Source organism: Chrysemys picta, chromosome 3, assembly GCF_011386835.1.
Source record: "Chrysemys picta bellii isolate R12L10 chromosome 3, ASM1138683v2, whole genome shotgun sequence".
NCBI lineage: Eukaryota > Metazoa > Chordata > Testudines > Emydidae > Chrysemys > Chrysemys picta.
Genome location: NC_088793.1, coordinates 101,333,303 through 101,355,801, shown reverse-complemented (window position 1 = coordinate 101,355,801; position 22,499 = coordinate 101,333,303). Strand labels below are relative to the sequence as shown.

The 22,499-nt window shown below is 41.4% G+C and overlaps 2 long non-coding RNA genes across 3 annotated transcripts; one reads left to right on the top strand and one right to left on the bottom strand.

Annotated features, from left to right (window-relative positions):
- The first annotated feature begins 370 nt into the window (after positions 1 to 370).
- Positions 371 to 15,089, top strand: LOC135982352 (uncharacterized). Its single transcript, XR_010599657.1, has 3 exons — positions 371 to 1,854; positions 10,200 to 10,313; positions 14,030 to 15,089. It is a non-coding gene; the product is annotated as an uncharacterized LOC135982352 (long non-coding RNA).
- On the bottom strand, positions 1,919 to 8,935 carry LOC135982351 (uncharacterized). Of its 2 annotated transcripts, none has more exons than XR_010599655.1 (2): positions 8,645 to 8,935; positions 1,919 to 4,225 (listed from the first exon to the last, which is right to left on the bottom strand). It is a non-coding gene; the product is annotated as an uncharacterized LOC135982351 (long non-coding RNA). The 2 variants fall into 2 exon arrangements; XR_010599656.1 differs by having other exon boundaries at positions 1,919 to 2,736.
- Positions 15,090 to 22,499: the final 7,410 nt, after the last annotated feature.

Here is a 22,499-nt window from a genome sequence, read left to right as displayed (position 1 = left end):
AGTGAAGGAGCTTCCATGACTTCCATAGGCAGTCTGTTCCATTGTCCTATTGTTCTTACCCACAAGCGCCAACTTTCATTGGCACCGGTGGGTGCTCGCACCCCCCCAGCCCTGATCCCACCCCAACTCCACCCCCTCCCTGCCCCTATTAGACCCCTCCCCAAATCCCCGCCCTGGGCCTGCCTCTTCCCCAAATGCGCTCCTCCTTCCCCCTCCCTCCCAGCGCTTGCCACGCGAAACAACTGTTTTGTGGCGCAAGTGCTGGGAGGGAGGGAGGAGAAGCAGGACACGGCGACGCGCTCAGGGTTGGGGGCGGAGGCGGAGCGGAGGCAGAGGTGAGCTGGCGTGGGAGGGCGGGGCGGGGAGCTGCCGGTGGGTGCAAAGCACTCACCAATTTTTCCCCGTGGGAGTACCCACGGAGTTGGCGCCTATGTTCTTACCATTAGGAAGTTTTTCCTGAGACTTAATCTAAATCTGCTGTGCTGTAGTTTGAACCCATTGTCCCTTGTCCTGCCATCTGTGGCAAGAGAGAACAACTTTTCTCCATCTTTTTTATGGCAGTATTTCAACTGTTTGAAGACTGCTATGATGTCCCCATTGACTTCAGTGGCATTATCCAAATTACATTATCATAACTGAGATAAGAATCAGGTCCCCTACTAAGGACCCACCTTGTGAGGGTCTGAAGGAACCCCCAGAGTCCTTCTGCTGTTGTTGGTTAGAGAACAAAAACTTACTACGTGTTGGTTGGTGCAAATCAAAGACCTGTGCTCAAATGGTCCCAAGAGGACAGGGAGGCCCCAACAACCCCTTCCTGGGCCAGACATGATGATGGAAGCAGCTTCCTAGAGGATACAGTGCTAGATGATACAGCGCTAAACTGTGGTGCAGCCTGAAAACTGCTTCTGTGCACAAGAGAGCTGTGGAAAGGACTCTGCCGCCTCAAAGCCCAATCCCCTTCTGAGCTCTTTGTGGGGTGATGTGGGTCTGCACTGTCCCTAACTTGGCTAAATGCCACAATGAAGCCCATAAAGTGCAAGTCAACAACAGAACACAGAAGGAGCAAACTCATGGGGCTAGCAATCAGAATTTATGAATAACTTTGTTTTGTTTTTCTTCTAGAGACTTTTTTAAAAAAAGGTGCAATTAGACACTGAGGCTGTTTGGCAGGGATTAACGGGGAGAGCATGGTTTACAAATTAGAGAACCTGCTTCCTCTGTACAGCTGTGTGTCATTGCCTTGAGGGACTGTTATGGTAACAGATTCTAAATGAGTCAGTCCTGCTGTCTAGCCACAAAAGCTTTTTAATACAAACATCACTGAATGCTGCTCCTGCATCTAGCAGATGTCTGCAATCGGTTATTGACTGGCTACTATGTGTGTCTCGGGGGGTGGCCAAGCTGTTTGCTTGATAGTAGATATCTAGGGTATGAAGTAATGCTTCTGTGAAGCACTTAGAAATGGAAATTGAAGTAAACAACATCTTACAATGGAGCTTACTAACACCCTTGCAGTGCAGAGATGATGGATATAAAATCAGCATAATGAGTGAATTCTGGACCATTTGATTTTGCTTAACTGTTCATATGGGATGAGTTTCTTTTTGTAGCTCCTGTACTCACTGATCTTGTTCTAATTGTAACCTTCAGAGACAAAAGTTACAGTATTCTACCAGATAGTTCTAATTTCTAAGCGCCAAAAACTGAGGTCTTATTCCGTTTTCACTGAGGCAAACTTGCACTGAAGCCAAGGGAAGTTTGCCTGTGTGAAGACCGAAGAAAAACAAAGGACCTGAGGATCTAGCCCTGCGATTCTGAGGGACCCATGAAAGGTAGAACTACCACTGATGACAGGTAAGGTGAGTTCAAACCTCTCCCCTTCAAATCCAGTTGCTCACAGATTATTTTTAATATTAGGTTTTATATTGTATTTTTTATTTTTAAGGTACTATACAAACAGTAACTAAGTGACTGTTGATTGAGGCTGCTGGCGTGTACAGGCATTTTTACAGTGCTTAGTTTTTATCATCAGTTTTTGGTTTGTATTATCAGCACACTCCCAGCTATTTCAGAAGTTTATAAATCAACATTTGAGAAAACAAATCACATTAACCTTCCAAAAACTTATTGAGACTTCTGGGATTTTATCATCTTAGTATTATTGCCATTTTGCTTTCTCCAATAAGACCAAATGAGGAAATGCGTTCTCTCCTTTGGTCATATGTCTGCTACTTTATGTGGCACAAGTAACCCGGCAGCAATACTTTTATTAGCGCAAGTCCAGATTTCCATGTGTTCTCTGTCCTGTTGCTGCTATTAGCTTCGATTTGTATCGCAGCAGCTCCCAAAGACTCCAGTTGGGATCAGGGCCTCAGTGCAGATGGTAGACACAGTTCGTCTCCTGAAGAGTTTACAGTCAAATGTCCTGCTCATCACTCCTTTCCTGATGATTATGTGTGCACCTTGCAGCACTTGCATCATTCAGGACCAGATATATATGGGGATCAATCCTCAGATGGGGTAAGTTAGCATAGCTCCGCAGTAGATCTGCTTCTGGGTCTCTTCTCAGAAAAGGGAAGCCTCATGAGTACTTGTACAAATATATTTTCATTGCAGGTTTGTGCTGCCGTCTTTAAACCAAGTTAAGCAGTCTATAACTCATTCAGCCTCTATCCTGTTTATAAAAGTGATTCATCCAATCAAACGATGGAAGCAATACCATAGTCGACCAATCACCTATGAACAGCAAATTATGAAGAGCGAGTGTTCAAAGCAATACTCCCAGCAAATATTTTGCGAGGAGTCCAGAATTTGTATAACACACTCAAATTATTTTTAATAACAAGCAAGTTAATACAATTGAAGTTTATTTCAGGTAGTTGGAGAACACAAAATAGAGCTAAATTCCTCAGATAAATTGTTCACCATGAATAATTTGCCCAGCTCTAGTGGAAGCGCTGACAGAGAAGTAGGTAGAAGCTGTAATGGGCAGTGTTCATTCCCTAAGCAAGGGGCAGCTGCAGGGCAGTTCAGTTCTCATCACTCCATGCTGCTTTTTTTAAAAGTGTATGTGCTGCCTCTGTCCCCAGGAACACAGAGAGACAAGCCCATCACCACTCACCCAACCCAGCTGTCTATATTCCCTGGGGCCAAATACTTTACTGGGCATGGTGACCAAATGCTACATCTCCAGGGAGCAGTATGAATAGTTTGTACGTGGCTTCTGCTACCATTCACTGGGTGGAGAGTTCTTGTGAACCCCCTTCCCCCACAAAATCAGGAGCAGCCAAAATCTAGCCTTTTAATATACATAAAATAGGTATTTATAGTATCCATTAAACGAAGTGGCTCACTGTTCTATAGATGAGGATGTGAAAGGGGTAGCTAATACAAAAGAGGTGAGGGAAATTTAAATGGGGCAGCCCTAAAGTGAAATAATTGGAGGGAAAAGTAGGCGGGCCAAGCAATTCTGACATATATACTGCAATGGTGGGGCCAGATTCTCCAATGTCTTCTGCTCCCTTTGCAGCCCTAAAGGGCTATAAACCAGCCAGCTCTACCCAGCTGAGGATTCCCCTAGTGTAGGGCAGTCCCCAGCTAGCTCTAATGGCAGCCCTTTACATAGGGGGCATATCAGAGTCAGGGAGAGGCAGGCTGGAACATTACGAGGCTCTGGGAATTCTCAGCTGGTAGACAGACAGGCACTTGGGGGCCAGCAGCATAATGCAGAGGAGCCTGAGGCTCTTCTACACTCTGATGGGGATGGTGTAAAATAAACTTCAAAACCAAGGAGCTGCAACCGCCAGAAACAGGGGGTGCAGCAGAGAATCTAGCCCTTTGGTTCTGGTTAGTTGGATAAGCTTATTTAAAAACAAAATTCCCACAAAGCTTTAGGAACCCAGTTCATCATCATCATATATATGGAAAATGTACAAAACAAAATGTTAGAACAATGGGGATTTCCATGTTAACAGACAAATGAGCCTTAAGATGGATATGTATAACAAGTCTGCAAAGGGTTAATATACAATAACTGATTAACATCCCATCTTAATTTTTCAGTCAACCAATCATATTTGGATTTATAGGCAAACAGCTGGATGGCTGTCTTACATGTATGCCAAGAATTAAAGTACAGTATGTACTGTACCTGTAGCTTATGCATCTATTATTTGTTAGATTTTTTTCCAGTACTAGGTCATTTTGGTCAGGAATCTGTTGCCAGCTAGGAAAGGAGAGAAGGAAAAACAAAATAATGTCCCTTAAGGTAGGTGGTACTAGTAAACAGAATATTATTGGTCTATTTAAAAGCAGTACAGTTGAGTTTGGTGACATCAGCGACATCTTCTCTGAGCATGTCATAGAAAACTATTATGGGAACCACAAATCCAGCATGCAATTAGGGTTAGATAAAAGAATTGCGTTATTATGCAATAGTTACTCTTATATAACTTGAAGGGCTGTGCCCAGGGAACAGAGTTGTAACTTAATATTGTAGCGGCAACTCTTAGCGCTGCAACTGCCAAGAGTCAATTGCTGTTTCCATTATAAGCCCTGTTTTGCAGTTAGTTTATAACCCAGACATTTTAATTCACGTCAGGCAAAAAGTTGGCAGACAGATTTTTAGACTTGAGGCACATTCTTTTTTTTTTAATGGCATAAAGCAATTAATGATGTATTGTATTTTATTTTATTTCGATTCAGATCATTCAGAACAGCAGGAGGATCCTGGTGGTTTCAGATTTCCTTTTTTAACTAAACAGGGGCTTACATTGCATCTAACGGGCTAAATTCTGTCTGTCCCTATGCTGGGAGCCTTTTTCCCTCCATGCTACAGCCACACAAGGGGAAGCTGCTGTGCCAGTTCTTGCACTCTGCTGGAGGAAGGGTGGTTTCGTAGGTTATAAGGCAAGAAGAGACCACTGTGATCACTGTGTGGTTACCATAGCTGGTAATGGTCATTAGTCTGACAACTAGAAGTAGGGACATGAACAAGCAAATTTGTGGTGATGACAGGACCGCTAGTACGTGAAGACCAGCAACGGAGTGAGCATGAGCTGTAACTCTAACAAGGAAAATGGGAGCCCTGTATCATATCCCTCCAGACTGCCATTGACTTCAACGAAAGCAAGATCAAGCACCAGTGACACCAGTAGCCTCTAACTGCCAGAAGTTGGGAGTGGATGACGGGTTGGATCACTTGATGATTGCCTGTTTTGTTCATTCCCTCTGAAGCACCTGGTATAAGTCACTGTCAGAAGACAGGATACTGGGCTAGATGGACCATTGATCTGACCCACTATGGCCATTCTTATGTTCTAATACAGTGGTTCTCAAACTTTTTTACTGATGACCCCTTTCACATAGCAAGCCTCTGAATGCGACCGCCCCTTATAAATTAAAAACACTTTTTCATATATTTAACACCATTATAAATGTTGGAGGCAAAGCGGGGTTTGGGGTGGAGGTTGACAGCTCGCAACCCCCAAGTAATAACCTCGTGACCCCCTGAGGGGTACCGACCCCCAGTTTGAGAACCCCTGTTCTAGTACAATATATAGACCAAGACAGAACAAATTAAAATATAGGACACTTGTGACATTTGTTTGTACCCTAGGCCTGATTTTCTAAATGCGCCTAAACTTGGCATCCTTTTTAGTGAGTATTATTTATTTTTACATCTAAATGGTAGGATTTGTCTGGCTGCCAAATCCCTCATGAAGATCCATTTCTATCACGATACCTATGAGAAAGTATCTTACTAATAATGGCAACATTGAGGGATAATTGGAGATAGTCTCTGTATCCAATTTTAAAACATGGAATATCAAGACCTGGTCAGATATTATTTGGCCAATTAACTGGCAACTTGTATATCTTTGCCCTACCCTCTGGCATTTTAGATTGTATGCACTTTGGGACAGAGTCCATGGCTTCCTTTATGTTTGCACAGTACCTTGTACACTGTGGATGCTACAGGAACCAAGCAATAATAATATATCTATGTACTTATATGGCATCCATTACTATAGTATCTGAGTGCCTGCAAATAATAGTAGGTACAAAAAAAGCAGATGCAGCTAATCCCAAAAAAGCCAATGATGAACAACTGGCCCATTAGTGTTTGATACATTTTAATGGAGTCATGGGTAAGACCCTTTTTATAGTCTATTGACTGCACTGTTCTGCTTAATTTACAGATAATATCCTTTTTATTAATATTTAATCTGCCTTTATATGACTCCTCCAATTTTAAGGAAGGTTCTCAGTTCAGAGCAATGGAATGTTGGAAACAGGCACCATTTTCTTTTCTTTTCTTTTTCAGATTGCTTCTTTTTTTTCCTGTTTTTAAAAAGTATTTTAATAGGGATTATTTTTGCTGGTTCTGTCAGCCAGTTCCTTCCAGTGGGAAGTGTTTCTGATTTCTATCTGAGTTACCCCTTTTTAACTATTAGTTGTTAGGTTTTTATTGTGCTAGATACTTGCAGAAATTGTGCTTATGTGAAAAAACTAAAGCTTAGGACACAATGGAATTTCCCAGTATAACCTTAGGTATTACATGTATGACTTATAGTCAGTAGTAAATACGGAACTGCTCTAGAATATATACCATAGCATCAGGCCAAATTTGGCAGGTTTTTCATGGTGCAAATCTCCCAAGCTAATAGCAGAATTTGGTTCATTGTTATTTACTTAGGGATAGATTGTGCCTTGATCCACAGTCCTGAGCATAGGGTAGTCTTGGTGGGCATTGTGCGTCAGACATCCCTCTGAAGCAGAATGTCTGCCCTGCTTCCCCTTTGCTTCAAGAGGGTGGAGGGCTGTAATTTGCAGCTGACATGACATAAATTATGTGTTGGTCAGTTGGACGTGGAGCACTCACCCGTTCCCCGTCCCGTCGGTGATCAGCTGTTCAGAGGCATGCAGGAGGCGCTGGGGGGAGGAGCGGGGAAAGGAAGAGACAGGGCAGGGGTCGAGCGGGGATGGGAAGAGGCGGGGCGGGGTTGAGCAGCCCCTGGAAACTCTCAAAGTCGGTGCCTCTGATGGGGGCAGTTCTTAAACTCCTGCATGGGCTCATACCCTAAGTCACAATCTTACCCACAGAGAATAAAGATAAGGGGCCTGATTCATCACTGCATTATTCCCATTTTATGCTGGTGAAATGCCATACAAATCAATGGAGTTACACTGGCTTAATACTGCAGTAACATAGTGGTTAATAGGTCCCTCAATCCCTTCCGCTTGGAGCTTTGATTCTACCTTGCTCATATCAAATAATATCTTCCTCCACAACTCGTCCCATTAGTTTCAATGTTACAATTCACAGAATAAAGTGCTATTAAATATAAGGATGGCAGAAATGGGCCCATTGTCAACATTGCAGGTTGGTAGTGTTTGCAGAATTGGGCTCAGGGTTAGATGCAGTGAGAGCATTTACAAAGTTTCAGCTGGTTTGAGGCAGCTTACTTGTTCTACCCGCAGTCCCCATTTTAAACAGCTGGAGTATCTCTCAGACCTGTAGAATCAGTTTTAGATGAAGTAAACTTTGTAAGTGTGACCACTGTATATCATGACAGTACACAGGGAGAGATTACATCAGTAATTGGATGGGTGAAGGAGTCAGTTTTATAAAAAATAAGATTGAGTTTGCTTGCTTTCACACGGTACAAACAATTATAGTCATTGTTTTGGCAAAATATACACAAAGGATTTTTTTTAAAGATATATGAAAAAGGTATATTTTGCTTTTTGGAGAGTGTTTCAGTAATATACTGCATTACTACATTTCCTCTCTCTCTGTTTTCCACATTGTTTTATTACTTGGCTTTTTCTTGTTGTTGTTTAAGCATTATGTCTGGTTGCACTTATTATTCTGTGATCTTACAACATGGAAATAAAGAAACACTTATTACAAGGAAGACAAGGTTCAGACACTGTGTGGTAAATAGCAAGGGGGAAAGGTAATGTGGAGAGAATTAGTCAAAGGCTGTTGTAATCATTTGGCCCAGTGAAAGTGGTTCATTTGTTTTTTGTTCCTGTTCCAATGTATTATAACATTACTGGAGATGATTTCATAGGTCAAGTGTCACTAAGAAACCACATATTTTTATTTAGCGTTAAAGGCTTCAAACCTGCCAGAGAGTCAATATTTATCAGGGACACTTCATTTAATATTTTTATTTTTTTCCCTAGCCTACTCCTCACTCTAAAGTTGACAACTTAGTCAGTGGTTCAGTTACCTTGCCTGCATCCATAACAGTGTGTACTGATTCTAAGTACTTGTTGCTAAGAGCAAGGCAGGGCTAAAGAAGCTTGTTAAACTTATTATTAAGTCCATGTGGTTTTGACATGGATGTATTATTGGGCTGGTTAGTGCCAAATTCAGGTTTCGGTGGTGCTTTTTGTCCTATTTTGGGATTTCAGGTCTGGGAAATGAAGCATTTGTGCATTTTATGCAATATGTGTCATTAAGAAATAAACATGTGCAGGTAGCACCCAAGTTACACTACTTTAATTGGATGACTTTAACTGCATTGCTTAGTGCTAGAAATAGCAAGAATACCTTCTTTGAAAGCTACAGTAGTTTTGAAATCACGTACTAGTAGAGGGAGGCAAAATCAATTTAGATAAAATAAGAACTTACCTTCAGTAAAGTTCCAATTTGCTGTCGTCTTGATTTTTATTTGGCTCTGTACTTCCTGATTTTAACTATATTTGGAAATGACAGAATACAGCAAGGCAGCATGTTCTTGCGGTATTTTAGTTGTTGCCAGAAGGAGGACGTACCATAAATCTCACCAAAATTTGTGTGCTGGAGAGAAATGCAGACCAATTTTGCAGACTCAAGTGGGCTCACTGGACCTTGGAGGTGCTTATCCAAATCAAAATGAAGTTCAGTTCCGCTCTTTTGAGGTTTGCCCAGTACTGTTTACCAGTCAGGGAGTTAAAAGGAGCAACACTTCAATCATTCATTAACTAACAGATTACAGTTCAAAAGCTTACATTGTAGCTTGAATGGGCTATGTTTACAGTAGTTTCAGTTTCCATTTTTCTTGATTTGCTACTGCTCATAGGATTTTTCAGAGCCTGATGTTAGCACCTAAAAATTAATAGGTTTTTCAGTTTTTTTCTCTTTGTGAAACAGACATGTATAATGTCTCTGACTGATATCATGATGCTAAGAGGTTGTGAATTCAGGGACTGAACATAAGATTTTGGACTCAACTCAGCTCCAAGGTATATTGGCTCCCACCAGAATAATTCAGAGTACATGGCCCCTGATGGTGGAAAATCTGCCTACAGGAGCATTTCAGCAGAAAGATGCCCCAACTCCCGAAGCTACCTGCGAAATCTTGGCCAAAAGTAGATGGTGGTGGCCAGGGGAATGTGCTAATTTAGCATATCCTTTGCCAGTGACCTCCTATGACATCCCGACTGCAATTTAAAGATGTCCTCCGCAAGTAGAATCCCTGAAGGAAGGGTGAAAACATTACCTGTCCCCACCAGGAGGGGCTCATTCCATCTGCTCCTCCTCTCTCCCTCCCCTCCCCCCACACACACTTCCTCTGGCACAGTAGACGTTAGTTACTCAGAAGGTACAGTTTGCACTTACCTATTCCAGCAGGGGAGACTTCAGTCCACTACATGCAAATAGAACTTTCCTTCACTGTAGAAATGATAAGTGTGGTAGACTGGTATGAAGATTTTAGTTCTTTTGCTACTATCTAACCAGGGCCAAAGCTCCTTTTTCGACCGTCATTCCCAGACTTAATAGCTTCTGGTGGTGGAGCTCCTGTAAATGAAATCCTGACTAAGATGCACGTTGGCTGCTCAGCACTTTTGAAAATCGTGCCACCTATAGAAGGTGCCTAAATATGGACAAAGGGGCCTAGCTTTAGGGCACCATTTTTTTTAAAAGTTTGGCCTTAGTCTTAAAAGGGAAGGCTCATCTTGTGCCACACTGAGAGCACCTGCCAGTGGTGAACTGAGTTTTCTTTGTGCAGAGGAGCAATGGCTTTTTAATGAAAAAGGAAAAGAACAGTGCAGAATGTCTGGGAGAGAAAAGCCAGGTTTGTTGACCAGAAGCAGCTGTTTTCATTGTTGTGAGATGGCCAGGAAGAGAGACAGGAATATTATTGGCACCCTTTCTGCAACAAAGAGGTTTTAAAAGATATTGTTTTCTGCTTTTTAAAAAATAGATACCACCTGATGCCTATAAAGAATATGAGACAAAAGCAGAAGAAGAGGGCAGTAGAAGAGTGTCATCAGAAAAACAGACCAGTCTTTCCACCCACCATAAGAATTTCTACAAGGTCAACCAGATAAATGAAGTTTTCATTCTGCTTAGTCTGAGCTGCTGGTCAAGCAAGGCAAAGGATGATAGAATGCATAAAGAAGGAGATACCCACGCATATGGAATATTGCATTCAGTTCTGGTCACTCTATTTGAAAAAAGATAAATGAGAAATAGAAGGGGGTATTGTCACATTCAAGGGTGTGATTCAGACCAGTGAGAAGTCACCACTTGCCCTGCAACCTTGGGTGTCTCACCATGTTTTGCTGTAGTAGATGTTGTTGTGGAAAATGGACCACACGTTGAGTTTGGATCAGATCAGCCTGAGGCTCCTTTATTGATACAAGTGCAGGGGGGTAACAGCCCCTGATTCAAGGAACACACAAGCTTTTTCAAGCTTAAAACCACAGACAAATTACACATACTTCCGTATTAATTACCTTATTTGGAATACATTGCAAAATTAATACAGGTCAAAAGCAAAAAGAACAATCACCCTTCTTATTATTCACAGTCTGGTTCATTTGTGGTTTTACTTTTCTAAGCTTGGGCTATTACAAATTATGCTACTTGGGGACTTTTTTACTCTGTCCCCTCATGCCCTTTATACGCACCATTGTTCTGCTTTGGGGACTTTCCATACAAAAATAGGCTCGGTCAACTCTTTAGGCCTGTAAGCTTGACCAGGGTCCTAAGGCCCCCCACCTAAATTTTCCTTCACAATGTCAATCTGGACCACTCACAAACAGCCAAACAGCATGCAAGTCACCCCCTGAATGTCTGTGTATAGCTACAGCCCTGATCCAGCAGCTCTGACCCTAGCAGCCTGTCAGCCTTGGTTATTACTTGCAGAGTGACCCCAACACACTCCCAGTCCTGAATTAGGAACATCACAAACTGGAACTTCACTTTAAAGATAACAAGATGACATTAAATGTTCCAATACATTGTGTCAATATTAGCAGATAGAGATTAACATGTTGTTAGACAGAAGAAAGAAGAGAAACAAAGAAGACAGTCTTCTCTAATAAGTTATGATCTCAAACCCAATCAGTGATGCCCTAAAGATTGCAGTAGTAATGGTCAGTGAAATTTCAGGGTGGGAGATTATACAAGATGTGGTGGGCTTAATGACAAAGATGTGGCAGGCAGTGTCCCGTAGTAGACAAGATATGCCTAGTCTGTGGTAAGAGAGGAAATTTGTCAAGGCATGTAAAGTCAGATTAGTTAGAACAAAATGGGTGGAATAAATTACCCACACTAGACTGGAAGAAAACTATGCAGAAGAAAATGACTGTGAAATATATAATTGTTGTGGCAGGCACCAACTCATGGTGAGATGTGTAATTTCTAAAACACAATCAATGGGAGTTTTGTCTGACTATGAACTGAGTAAAGAATTCAGTATTTGGCCCAAACTAAAGGAATTCCCCACTGTACCATAAAAGACTATGAAAATGAAGCAGTTTTGACAAATTACTAATACTTATACTTGGTAGACTAGACAATTTGCTCATGGAAAGGAAAACCAGTGCCCTAAAGTCTTTATATTGTAGATGCTGCCATTACATCAGACCTACGTTATAAAACAAGCAAAGAATGGGTCACAGTTAAAGTCATTCTTAATTAAACTGAAGGAAATGGTTTACACAAAAACATGATTGTAGCAGGAAACAGGCTTTTATTTCCCCCCTGAAGCATTAGATTGTTAGCCAGGGGTTACCAAATGCAGTTTCAAAGGAGCATGCATTTAGCAATGCATTTACCTAGAAACATTCCATTGACACTTCTACCAAAACTGAAGATGGATATTGAACAACTGTAAGTTATCACAAAGGTAGAAAAAAACAGTAGTAGATACAGTTGTTAAAAAGAACTCAGGAACACTGTTAAGACCCAAGAGACCATAATAAAGCCAGAGCAAGAACATTATAAATTGCTATACAACTTCTGAAGTGTGCGCGAGCTAAATTCCACCCTCGTGATTATCATTCTGAGGACAGAATTTGACCCACTGTGTTCAGTATTTTAGATAGAGTTATTTTATTGGCATGTCAGATTAGACAAAGATAGCAAATCACATGACATTTGACATCTAATAAAGACAGAGTTCTCAGAATGCTATTTAGCACAAATTCAGTCTAGGACATTTCTTAGCAAAAAGCACGATACATTAAAAAGTTGAAATGGACTCTTACTAGATATTATTATCTGCAGGAAAGTCCAAAACACACTGCTATTCTGTGTGCTATATTGTAGAAATATATGCAGCATGGTCCAGTGGATAGGGTACTGGTCTGAGACTAGAGCCAATAGAAATTTTTTGCACTAACCATTTGAAAAAAAAATGGCCCCTTTTCAACATTGATACTTTATGCATATTTTTGACATTATCAATTATTTCCATTTGTCACAAATCTTTTTGTGATATTTTAACCAATTTTTTAAATTAGATTTTTATCTAAAACATTTTCAAAATCATTGGAGGGTTATTTTATTTTTTTTTGGTCTGACTGAAAAGTAGCAGTTTGGTTAGCCAAACTGAAAATGATTTAAAAAAACAATTTTGACAAAAATATAAGTAAAAAAATTAGCAGAAAGCTGGGCAAAAAAGCACAAATTGGGTCCATTTCAAACTCTGTGAAATGGAAACAACTTTAAAATTGTTTCCGTTTTCCAACCAGCTCTGACGTACATATGAGATCTGGATTCTATTCCCAGATTGCCACTGATCTGCTGTGTGAACTTGGTCAGGTCATTTCACCTCTCTGTGCCTCTATTTCTCCTCCACACTTGTCTGTGTACATTTTACGTTCTTTGGGGGTAGGGACTGTTTCTTATATGTGTGAGCCTCAAGCAGTGGGGCCCCAATCAGTTGGGATCTCAAGGCAATACTGTGATTCAAAACAATCGAAGTACCTAATATAATCTTCATTATGATGTAAAAGCTATAAAGGTTTAATTCCGCAGGGGGAAAAAATTCTCCTGTTACTAACAATGCAGGTCATTTGTCCAAATGACAGATTACTGAAAACCACATAGGGCTGAATTACAGAGCCACGTACAGAAAATGGCCAGGGTGTAATAATAATTCCATTAAAATGTAGTTATTTGTGAAAGGGAGATGTGCTCTAGTTTGGAGAGGACAGAGGAGGAGGAGAAGAGGGAGAGATACTTACCTTAGAATTGAAGTCTTCCTAGATTGATTGATTGCAAAAAAACAGGAAGGGAGTGGCTACAAGGAAAGGAAGGCAGAGAGTAGGCACAAGGATGAGTTCACTAGAGAGAGCATTTACATGGTGCAGGGCATATCTGTAAATAAAAAAATAAATAAAATGGGGCAGGGCTGGGGATGACAAGAGACAATGGGTTGATTTCTCCATTCATCATTGACACCTGTGCAAACTCAGTGACTTTAATGAGCATATATGAGAATAGAATTTAGCCCAACGCAAGTTACAATGAATACACTAATACCCCATAGAGTTTAAGGAGTGTTTCGTAGGCTGCCATTCATTTGCAGAATAACCCCATTAATTCTGCAATGTGTGGTCTTCACTGGTTCGGGGAGAACTTCCTCACAAGACAGGAAAGTGCTCCTATCAGTGTTGTCCTTCTTTGGTTGTTCCTGTCCATGAAGGAAGGGCAAAGGAGAGCCCGTATTCTGACTGAAAGTATTTCTATTCCTCAGAAAGATTTGTATTTAAAAACTGATTTGGTCTGTTTCTTTCACAGGTGGCACCTGTTAGAGTCAACGCCTCACAATCCGAGAAGACGGGAGAAAACAAGAGTAAAAGTCCAATTATGACAACAGATCCTGGCATATCAATACCTATAGACATTCAACCATATTCATTCTGAATACAAATGGGCAAAATCGTAGTAGCAGTCTGAGGTTTAATAGAATTTAATAAACAGCTGCTGAACGTGTGAAACTGATACTTTTTCAGAGCCTGTGGACCATACTATGTCCTTGACCCACATTTGAAACTCCCTAGTAAGACAAGGACACAATCTCACCCTAATTATTTTAATGGTAATGCATTAAAAAATTACTGTGATCCCAAATTCACAAAGTGCATTGAACGAATCTTCCCCTGCAAGTCTAGTGACCAACAAGTTGGAGAATATCTCTATAGGGAGCATGAAAGTTCAGATGCCTGGGTATGCTGTTTTTATTCTTTGAATTCTCTTTATTGGACATCTCTTGCTTCCAGTGATTGAGCCGTGAGCAAGATCAGACTCATTGTATAGCCATGTCGTAATTATAACAATAATCAAATAATAAGTGTGTCTGCCCATATATTTTGTTGCTGTTGATGATATTTATTGACTATCTCTTCTTATTGTCTATTACCCTCTTCTACTTCCCCTTGGTTCTAGCTGTGTTCACTAATTGGTGACGTGTTATTAGTAGTGTCTTCCTAGTCAACACAAGTGGACTAGTGCAGGATCATGTTTAATATTTTTGCCCTGGTCCTATTTCCGTTGTCCTGTGAAAATGAGTTAAAGATGACTACTTCTCAGCCACTAATACATTCTAAAATACTGTGTGGTAATTTCTCAGATATGTGCTTTTTCCAGGTTACTTGAATACCAGTTTAAGTATATTGTTGTAAAGTATAGGAAGGATATGCTGAGTTGCTGGCTAAAACTTTCAGTCAAAGTAGTATTGTCACAGAATGTTCTAAATTATATAAAGTTTATAATCTTCTATATGTTACTCACACTTTTACATAATTAATATAATTAGAAAAGGAAAAGGAGTCAAAATTACAGCTGGTGTCACTCCATAGAAGTTATTATAGTTACACCGGGAATGAATTTGGCCCTAATTGTTTTGAGGAGAGGTGAAGATCAGAAAGAGACAAAGGGTGAACTCCTCGTGGGAGTTCTTTGATGTATCTCCAAGCAGACCTGGTTATATACTCCAGTACTTCCCATTTAATCACTAAATCCAAAGCTAATCAGTCACAAAATAGTAACCTAAAATAACACATTGATTATAGCAACATCATAGTCATTTAAGAAAGAAGGAAAATGTGTGTTTTACCCCAACAAATACATTTTAAGAACTACTTTTTACATATATTAATGAAATCTATGTACCTTGGTACATAGTCATAAGCAAGACAATAATTCTCACTTCTGCTCAGCAGTTTATGCACTGAGTTTCATCAAAAGAGTTACTTTTTTGAAGACTTTACATGCAGACATGAGGAATTCATGGTCAAAACATTCAGATGCTGCTTAAAAAAAATTGGTTTGCCTTTTTTTTTGACAATCCAATATTTCTAAAGCAGTTTTATTATTCAGGCAGCAAGTAGAAGGTAGGTGATGCATTGCTGCTTAGTGCTTGTACATCTCCCAGCTGGTGATGAATTTATTGTGTGCACAAGGTAGAAGGAAACCAGTCTTCAAGGAAATGATAACAGCTTTGGAGGAGAGGTCAGCTGTTATTGATGCTTACTGACTGAAAAGAGTTTGCTATATGTTCTCCTTAGTAGTCAAAGGTGGGAAACCATTCTCCTCCTCCTGAAATATCTGGTAACACCAGCATGATTTTCAAAGGACAGCTCCTCATTTTTATTTCTTTCACTCATTCCTTAGTTTTGTTGCCAACAGCAACACAAAGAATGCGCTGGGGTATCATAATAATCCTCCATTAAATCCCTAGTATTTAAATTTTAATGCTATAATTCAACAGCTGACAAAAGCCCATTGAGCAGGTCTAAGGAAAGGGAAAGAGCCAGTCCCATTTTCTCAGGAGTGATGCTATAGCAACATGGAATGAATTTGGGGTCAGCGAACAAGCTGTCTCCAAGCCTTGTTTGCATTTCCTGGCTAAAAGTAGAATCTGGTGTTATAAATTTTACCAAAATAAGTGGTTATTTGGAACTGCACGAAGATACTTCACTTTGTAAAACCCCTTCCCTTGAAAACAGAGAGACGGCAACAAAACCAGCAGCCAGAGAATAGACAAACTGACAGGCATTTTAGAAAGTTTCACCAAAGAGATTGTTTCATGGTCTCTCTGCCTTCTCTGTTTTCCTAACCTAGCACAAATCACACACCAGAACTTGAAGTGTTACAACATGCTAAGTGCATTTTAAAGGAATTAGACAAAGAAAGCAAAATCAATAACTATAGAACAGAGACCTCTTACAATCATCAAAGACCCAGGAAAAGTCTGGTATGTCTTTTTTATGCTTAGTGCACTATATACCGAAAGCTTTTGTTTTCTGGGGAATTTTGTTCAGTGAAAACAAATGAATACACCTGAAATACAATTGGCCATTGTGTAAAATTTTCCCCATCTAGAGCAATGCAACTCAGTGAAGTCTGTGCTGCCAATTTGAATTTTCAAAACCATCTTGTTTACTCACCGTGGTCTTGGTATAGCCTTTTTCAGAGCCTATTTGTCATGGATTAAACCCCAATGCCCTGCATTTCTTGGCACACTGTATCAGTCCATTATGAAACTATTTTAAACAATGGGATTTATATGTATCTTTGCCATGTTTCTTTTTCAGGAAGACAAAGCATTGCTAGATGTTTCAGGCACAACTAGAACTGAATGAAAATCAGCCTTTTACACGGAGATTTGTGGAAACTCTATTTTTTTTTTCATTTTTGAACCCATGTGGGTTTCCAACTCATAATTTGCACTTCGAGCTTCACATTTGAATTGATTTGAAATCTCAAAGCAAAGCTCAAATGATATTGCCAAGTGTCACCTGATTTCATCTCAGAACCATGCAAAATCCACATATTTACATGATTTTTGAAAAAAAATTGTAAAATGAGCCAGATTTCCAGGGAACTGGGCTCAGGTTTATAAAAAAACAACAAACCAACAGCAAACTTTATGAAGAACATGGTTTGAGTTTCAAACTGATAATAATACTCAGGATTAGGTGTGTTTTGTTGAGAATCTCAAGCAGTGAGTTTTTATACTGCAGTCACATTTAAAGGCCCCGTCATGCCCATCACTGTGCACAGAGAGTCGGAAAGTGACTTGCCCAAGGTCATACAGCAAGTTAGTGGAAGAGCCTCAATTAGAATGCTGCATTTCTGCATCTTGGTGCAGGAGCCTGTCCACTAAACCACACTACCTGCCTAGTCCTAGTCCTAGTCCACTGAGGAAGTAGAACCTACTATCTCCTTTCCATCACCATCACTGGTCACAAGCACAATACTGCTGTTGGCACTCCCTGAGTACTGGGAGCCACCTGGTCAGTGCACTGGGACTCTTTCCTCCTTTCCCCACTCACCTACTGGTATCCAGCAGCAAGGGTTTGGAGCCCTTGCTGCTAATTTCTGAAGCAAAAGAAAGTACCAACGTTTACTGTGCTGCTCTTGAATTCCTGAGCCATTCTGCCTGTACCTGCTGTGGACAGGTAGAAGGGCTTGGAAAAAAATCTGAGTTGCTACAGTGCTTCTTCTCCTCTCTTCAGCACTTTCCCCCAAGATAAGCCAATATTTGGCTCAGCATCAGTTTGCCAGAGAGCACAGCGAAACAAATGGTGTTTTTTCAAGCCTACATTTTCAAATGTATTTGAGCAAGTCTTGTTACATTCTGAACATTATGTGTAATGTGTACACCTGTTGGTAAACTGTACACACACTGCCCATTGGAAATAGTGCACATAATGTAGTTGGGTGTACCATGTGCTCCCATTCTCTGCCCAGTTTTCTGCCAGCATTGTTAAGCTCTGCACTCACTACCAAATAAAAATGGTATACTGCATTTTTGCTCCCATGTCTGCATTGTATGTAGGCTCAATGTTACGGTATTTTAGATGTGTGCACCTTTGCAAGTTCTCCTCTCCCATTCTTTAGAGAGTAATTTTTCTATAGCAAAGCCATGAATCACACTCCAAGAGAGATCAGCTCACTTGACTTTCTGGTCTTTAGGGTAGGAATGATTCCTGTCAACCTGCTTGAACTAAAAGGGAAGCAGTTAATATGCAAACAGCTTTCAGCCCTTACCCTTGGAAGGATCCCACTGGGAGAGTGAAGAGTAGCCATAGGAGAGAATTTTTTCAGCAATGGCATGTCATCCCCTTGACCTGTGCTGATATGCTAAATTCTGCTACTGCTTGTGCTAGAAACATGGCGTTTTATTGTCTGGGCTTGCCAGGCAAGCATTCCTGAATGGAGCACAGTTTTCATTGGGCAATTATTTGGGGGCCTAACTGAAAGAAAACAAGAGGCTTTACAGCCATAATTTTCCAGCATTGCAAGCTATAAACTGTGCCAATCTTTTATTAGCTAATTTCTCTTTGTTTATTGTTCTGTGTCTGTCACCAGACTGATTTACATAGTGTATATTAGTCAATCAGATGATGTTTCAAGCTATGAAATATAGAAGCAGCATTTTGGAGGGATTGCCACTCCTTTAGGAAGCTTTATTTTTTTCTTGCATGTTTTTACGCTGATAAAGTAAAGGCTTTGACTGTCTGAACTGGGAGCTTCTCAACCCTGCAACAAGCACCTTTTGCTCTGAAAAATGAGCTTTCCCCCTCTTTGTCATAGCTCGTATCCCACAGATGTTATTGATCATAAAGTTACACAACTCTTTTATAAATGCAACCACAGTATATTGGAACCAATGACCTCCTCGGGCAGTGAATTCCACAGGTGTATATAAATGGCACAGCCTGCGATCTGCTCGGTAGACCAGATGGTGATCCTTCACTGCATGACATTTGATCATTTAAACACAGACACTGTTCACATAAGCTTAGTACAGTCTGAGCTGTTTTTGAAGAGGAGTGTGCATGGCCTCTAGCATGCTGAATTTACATAGAAAATAAAACTTCATTAGTCACGTTTATGAAAAATGTTGCTTGAAGTTCTTTAGTTTTACACTGCTGCCATTAGTGATTGGTCTTTGTTTTACGATAAAAAAAGAAATTACTTGGGAAACAGATCTTGGAGAAGAAAAGGAGAGTTGAAAATGGAACAAAAGGGATGTCATAAAATAACACTGAAAACAGAGTGATATTGCCTCCACAGAACCTCATTCTAGGTGTGGCCATATAGCTTTCTGAAACAGCAGCTGCCAGTAGGGGCCGTGTTTCAATTCCCTTGAGCTCTACATTCCATAGGTGGGGGTTATAAATACCCCTTCTGTCCTAGTGGTCCTTCAGCTTCTCGCTGTCCACCTGCCAGGGTATTATGAAAGGAATCTTTGACTATATCCATCATGTTAGTTTTGGGCAAATCATTGTAGATAGTTTACTTTTAGGTTTGAACACTAATTATAGTAGACTCAGGAGTCTGTTTGATTTTTGTATTTTTTTGACTGTTTGTCAAACTCTTTGCTGTTTTGGGGTGGCCTCGTACATTGCCCAAGATGGCAGACCTGGCTAGGAAAGCAGGGTTTAAGAGATGACTGTAGTTCTAGGGATTCTTTTAGGTTTTTTTAACCAAGAAATCAAATACATTATTTGATATTTTGGATTTCCAAGAGAAAGAAACGTCCTCCTTATGAATGTAGGGGGTCTATTAAAACCAATCAAAGAGGTCTGGTAATGCCTTTCCACTGATAATATAATAATATTAGCATGATACAGACATTAACTAGCTAATCCCCGTGAGGTAGGTGGGTAATAATACCTAGCTCTTCTACAGAACTTTTCATCAGTAGATCTCAAAGCGCTTGACAAAGTAGGAAGTAGAACTCAGGAGCCCCTGACTCCCCACAGGGTACTGCCTAACTATTGGGGTGGTTGCTAGGTAACTGTATTCTTTCTACCAAGGGTCAGAGTTTGTGTTAGTCATTGAACATTCTATCACATGCGTGTGTCTGAGTGATAACTCTATCCCTGTGGGTCTGGAATCTAAAAAGATGGAAATGTTTGGGAAGAAAGCTCATTCCTCCGCAGTGCCCTTTCTGACCGACTCTCTTTGCCAGGTTATCACGGCACCATAAAAGTCTTCCTTATGGTCTAAGCTTGTCTCTTGGCCTGAGCTCATCCCAGAAGACAAAAAGCAGCAGTTCCTTAAAAGGACACCTGTGATTAGGGGAGTAGCCTCAGAGGTAGGAGACCGAACTTCAAATAGCTGCTCTATCATAGATTTCCTGTGTGACCTTTGGGAAACTTGTTTAGTCTCCCTGTGCCTCAGTTCCCCATCTGTGAAGGTGAGGATAATAGCCCTTCCGTAGCTCACAAGGGTGTTATCAGGATACGTACATTCAATATTGTGATGCATTCAAATATTACATTGATGGGGGCCATATAAGTACTCAAGATAGTCAGAGTCCTCCAGATCTTTACTAAGAAGTCTCTAAACATTTCCTTGGGGCCTCTTATTATATATCTATTATAGCTAAGAGGTCTTTGACCACAACTGTGTCTCTCAAGAGACACTCTTGGTTCTGGAGCTTGTATCTTTTCCAAGAAGTTCAAGCCAACATAATTGATTTGCCATTCAAAAGAACTGATCTCTGTAGTTCTGAGGCAGATGAAATTTTATGGAATCAACTGGCCAGAGTCAGATTTCAGGGAGTTGGTTCAATCTGCTCCGCACAGAAAGTCATCTGAGGTTCTACAAGGAGTGGTTTCAGCAGTCCACCTCTTTCAAACCCCTTCAGAAAAGACAAAGATTTTCCTCTTCCGCTGCAGCAACAGTGGTGCTGCATTTAGGCCACAAGTAAATCCTTGCATTTCTTTCTCTTCTACCTATCCTCTTTAGCTCAGTTTTTTTTCAGAAATGACAACTCCTTTCTTTAGATTACTAGGTACTAAGATTAACTGGGGTTCTCTCTCCAGTCCAAAGCCATGCAAAAATCCAATCTCCCTTTCCCTTCCCTATTCAGGGAGCCTTCTCACAAGAAACTGAGGTGAAAATAGGTCATGGACCTGACACTCCTAAGAGCCTGATGAAGAATAGGGTTGCCAGGTGTCCAGTTTTCAACCAGAATGCCGAGTGGAAAAGGGACCCTGGTGGCTCCGGTCAGCACTGCTGACCGGGTCATTAAAAGTCCAGTCGGCTGGGCAGCGGGTCTAAGGCAGGCTCACCACCTTCCATGGCTCCGTGTAGCTCCCGGAAGCAGCAGCAGGTCCCCCCCTCTGGCTCTTACGCGTGGGGGCAGCCAGGGGGCTCTGCACACTGCCCCCGCCCCAAATACCTGCTCTGTAGCTCCCATTGTCTGGGAACCACAGCCAATGGGAGCTCCAGGAGTGGCGTTTATGGATGGGGCAGCGCTCAGAACCACCTGGCCTTACCTCCACGTAGCAGCTGGAGGAGGGACATGCGCTCTTTCTGGCAGCTGCTTGAAGTAAGCACAGCCCGGAGCCTGCAACCCTCACCCCATCCTGTACCCCAATCCCTTGCCCCAGCCCTGATCCCCCTCCTGGCCTCCAAACCCCTTGGTCCCAGCCCGGAGCACCCTCCTACACTCCAAACCCTTACCCCACCCTGGAGCCTCCTCCCACACCCTGAACCTCTCAGCCCCAGCCCCCTCCTACACCCCAAATCCCTCATCCCCGGCCACGCATCAAAGCCCACTTTCCCAGACAGAGCCCACATTCCAACCCCCTGCCTCAGCCCGGAGCCCCCTCCCGCACCCTGAACTCATTTCTGGCCCCACCCCAGAGTCTGCACACCCCAGCTGTAGTCCTCACCCCCTTCCTCACCCCAACCCCCTGAACCAGCCCAGTGAAAATAAGCGAGTGAGTGAGAATGGGGAGAGCGAGCGATAGAGGGCGGGGGGATGGAGTGTGGGGGCGGAGCCTCAGAGAAAGGGCGGGACAAAGGAGTTCGTTTTTGTGCAAGTAGAAAGTTGGCATCCCTAACGAAGAAATTTGAATAACAGTTCACTATCAGAACATCAGGCATTATGAAAAAGCCTTTCCTCAATTTGTCAGAACAAAGTGACATTCAATTAAATCAAAGGGTAGTAAATTTAGAACAAGTAAAGCAAGTATTTCCTTAGACAGTATACAGTGAGGCAGCCTATGGCATTTACCACCATACGAGGTCATTGAGACAAATATTTTTTGGATTTGTAACACGGATTGGATAATTTAAAGACTGTTCATAACAGTTATAGTTATGCAAGCGAAAACCATGATCAGGATAATCAAATCTCATGCTTGATGGCATAAGTTGATCACCTGCTGGGGTTGGGAAGGAATTTGTTTTGTTTTATTTTCCCCATGTACAGCACTGCACAACTGGCTAGGAACATTGT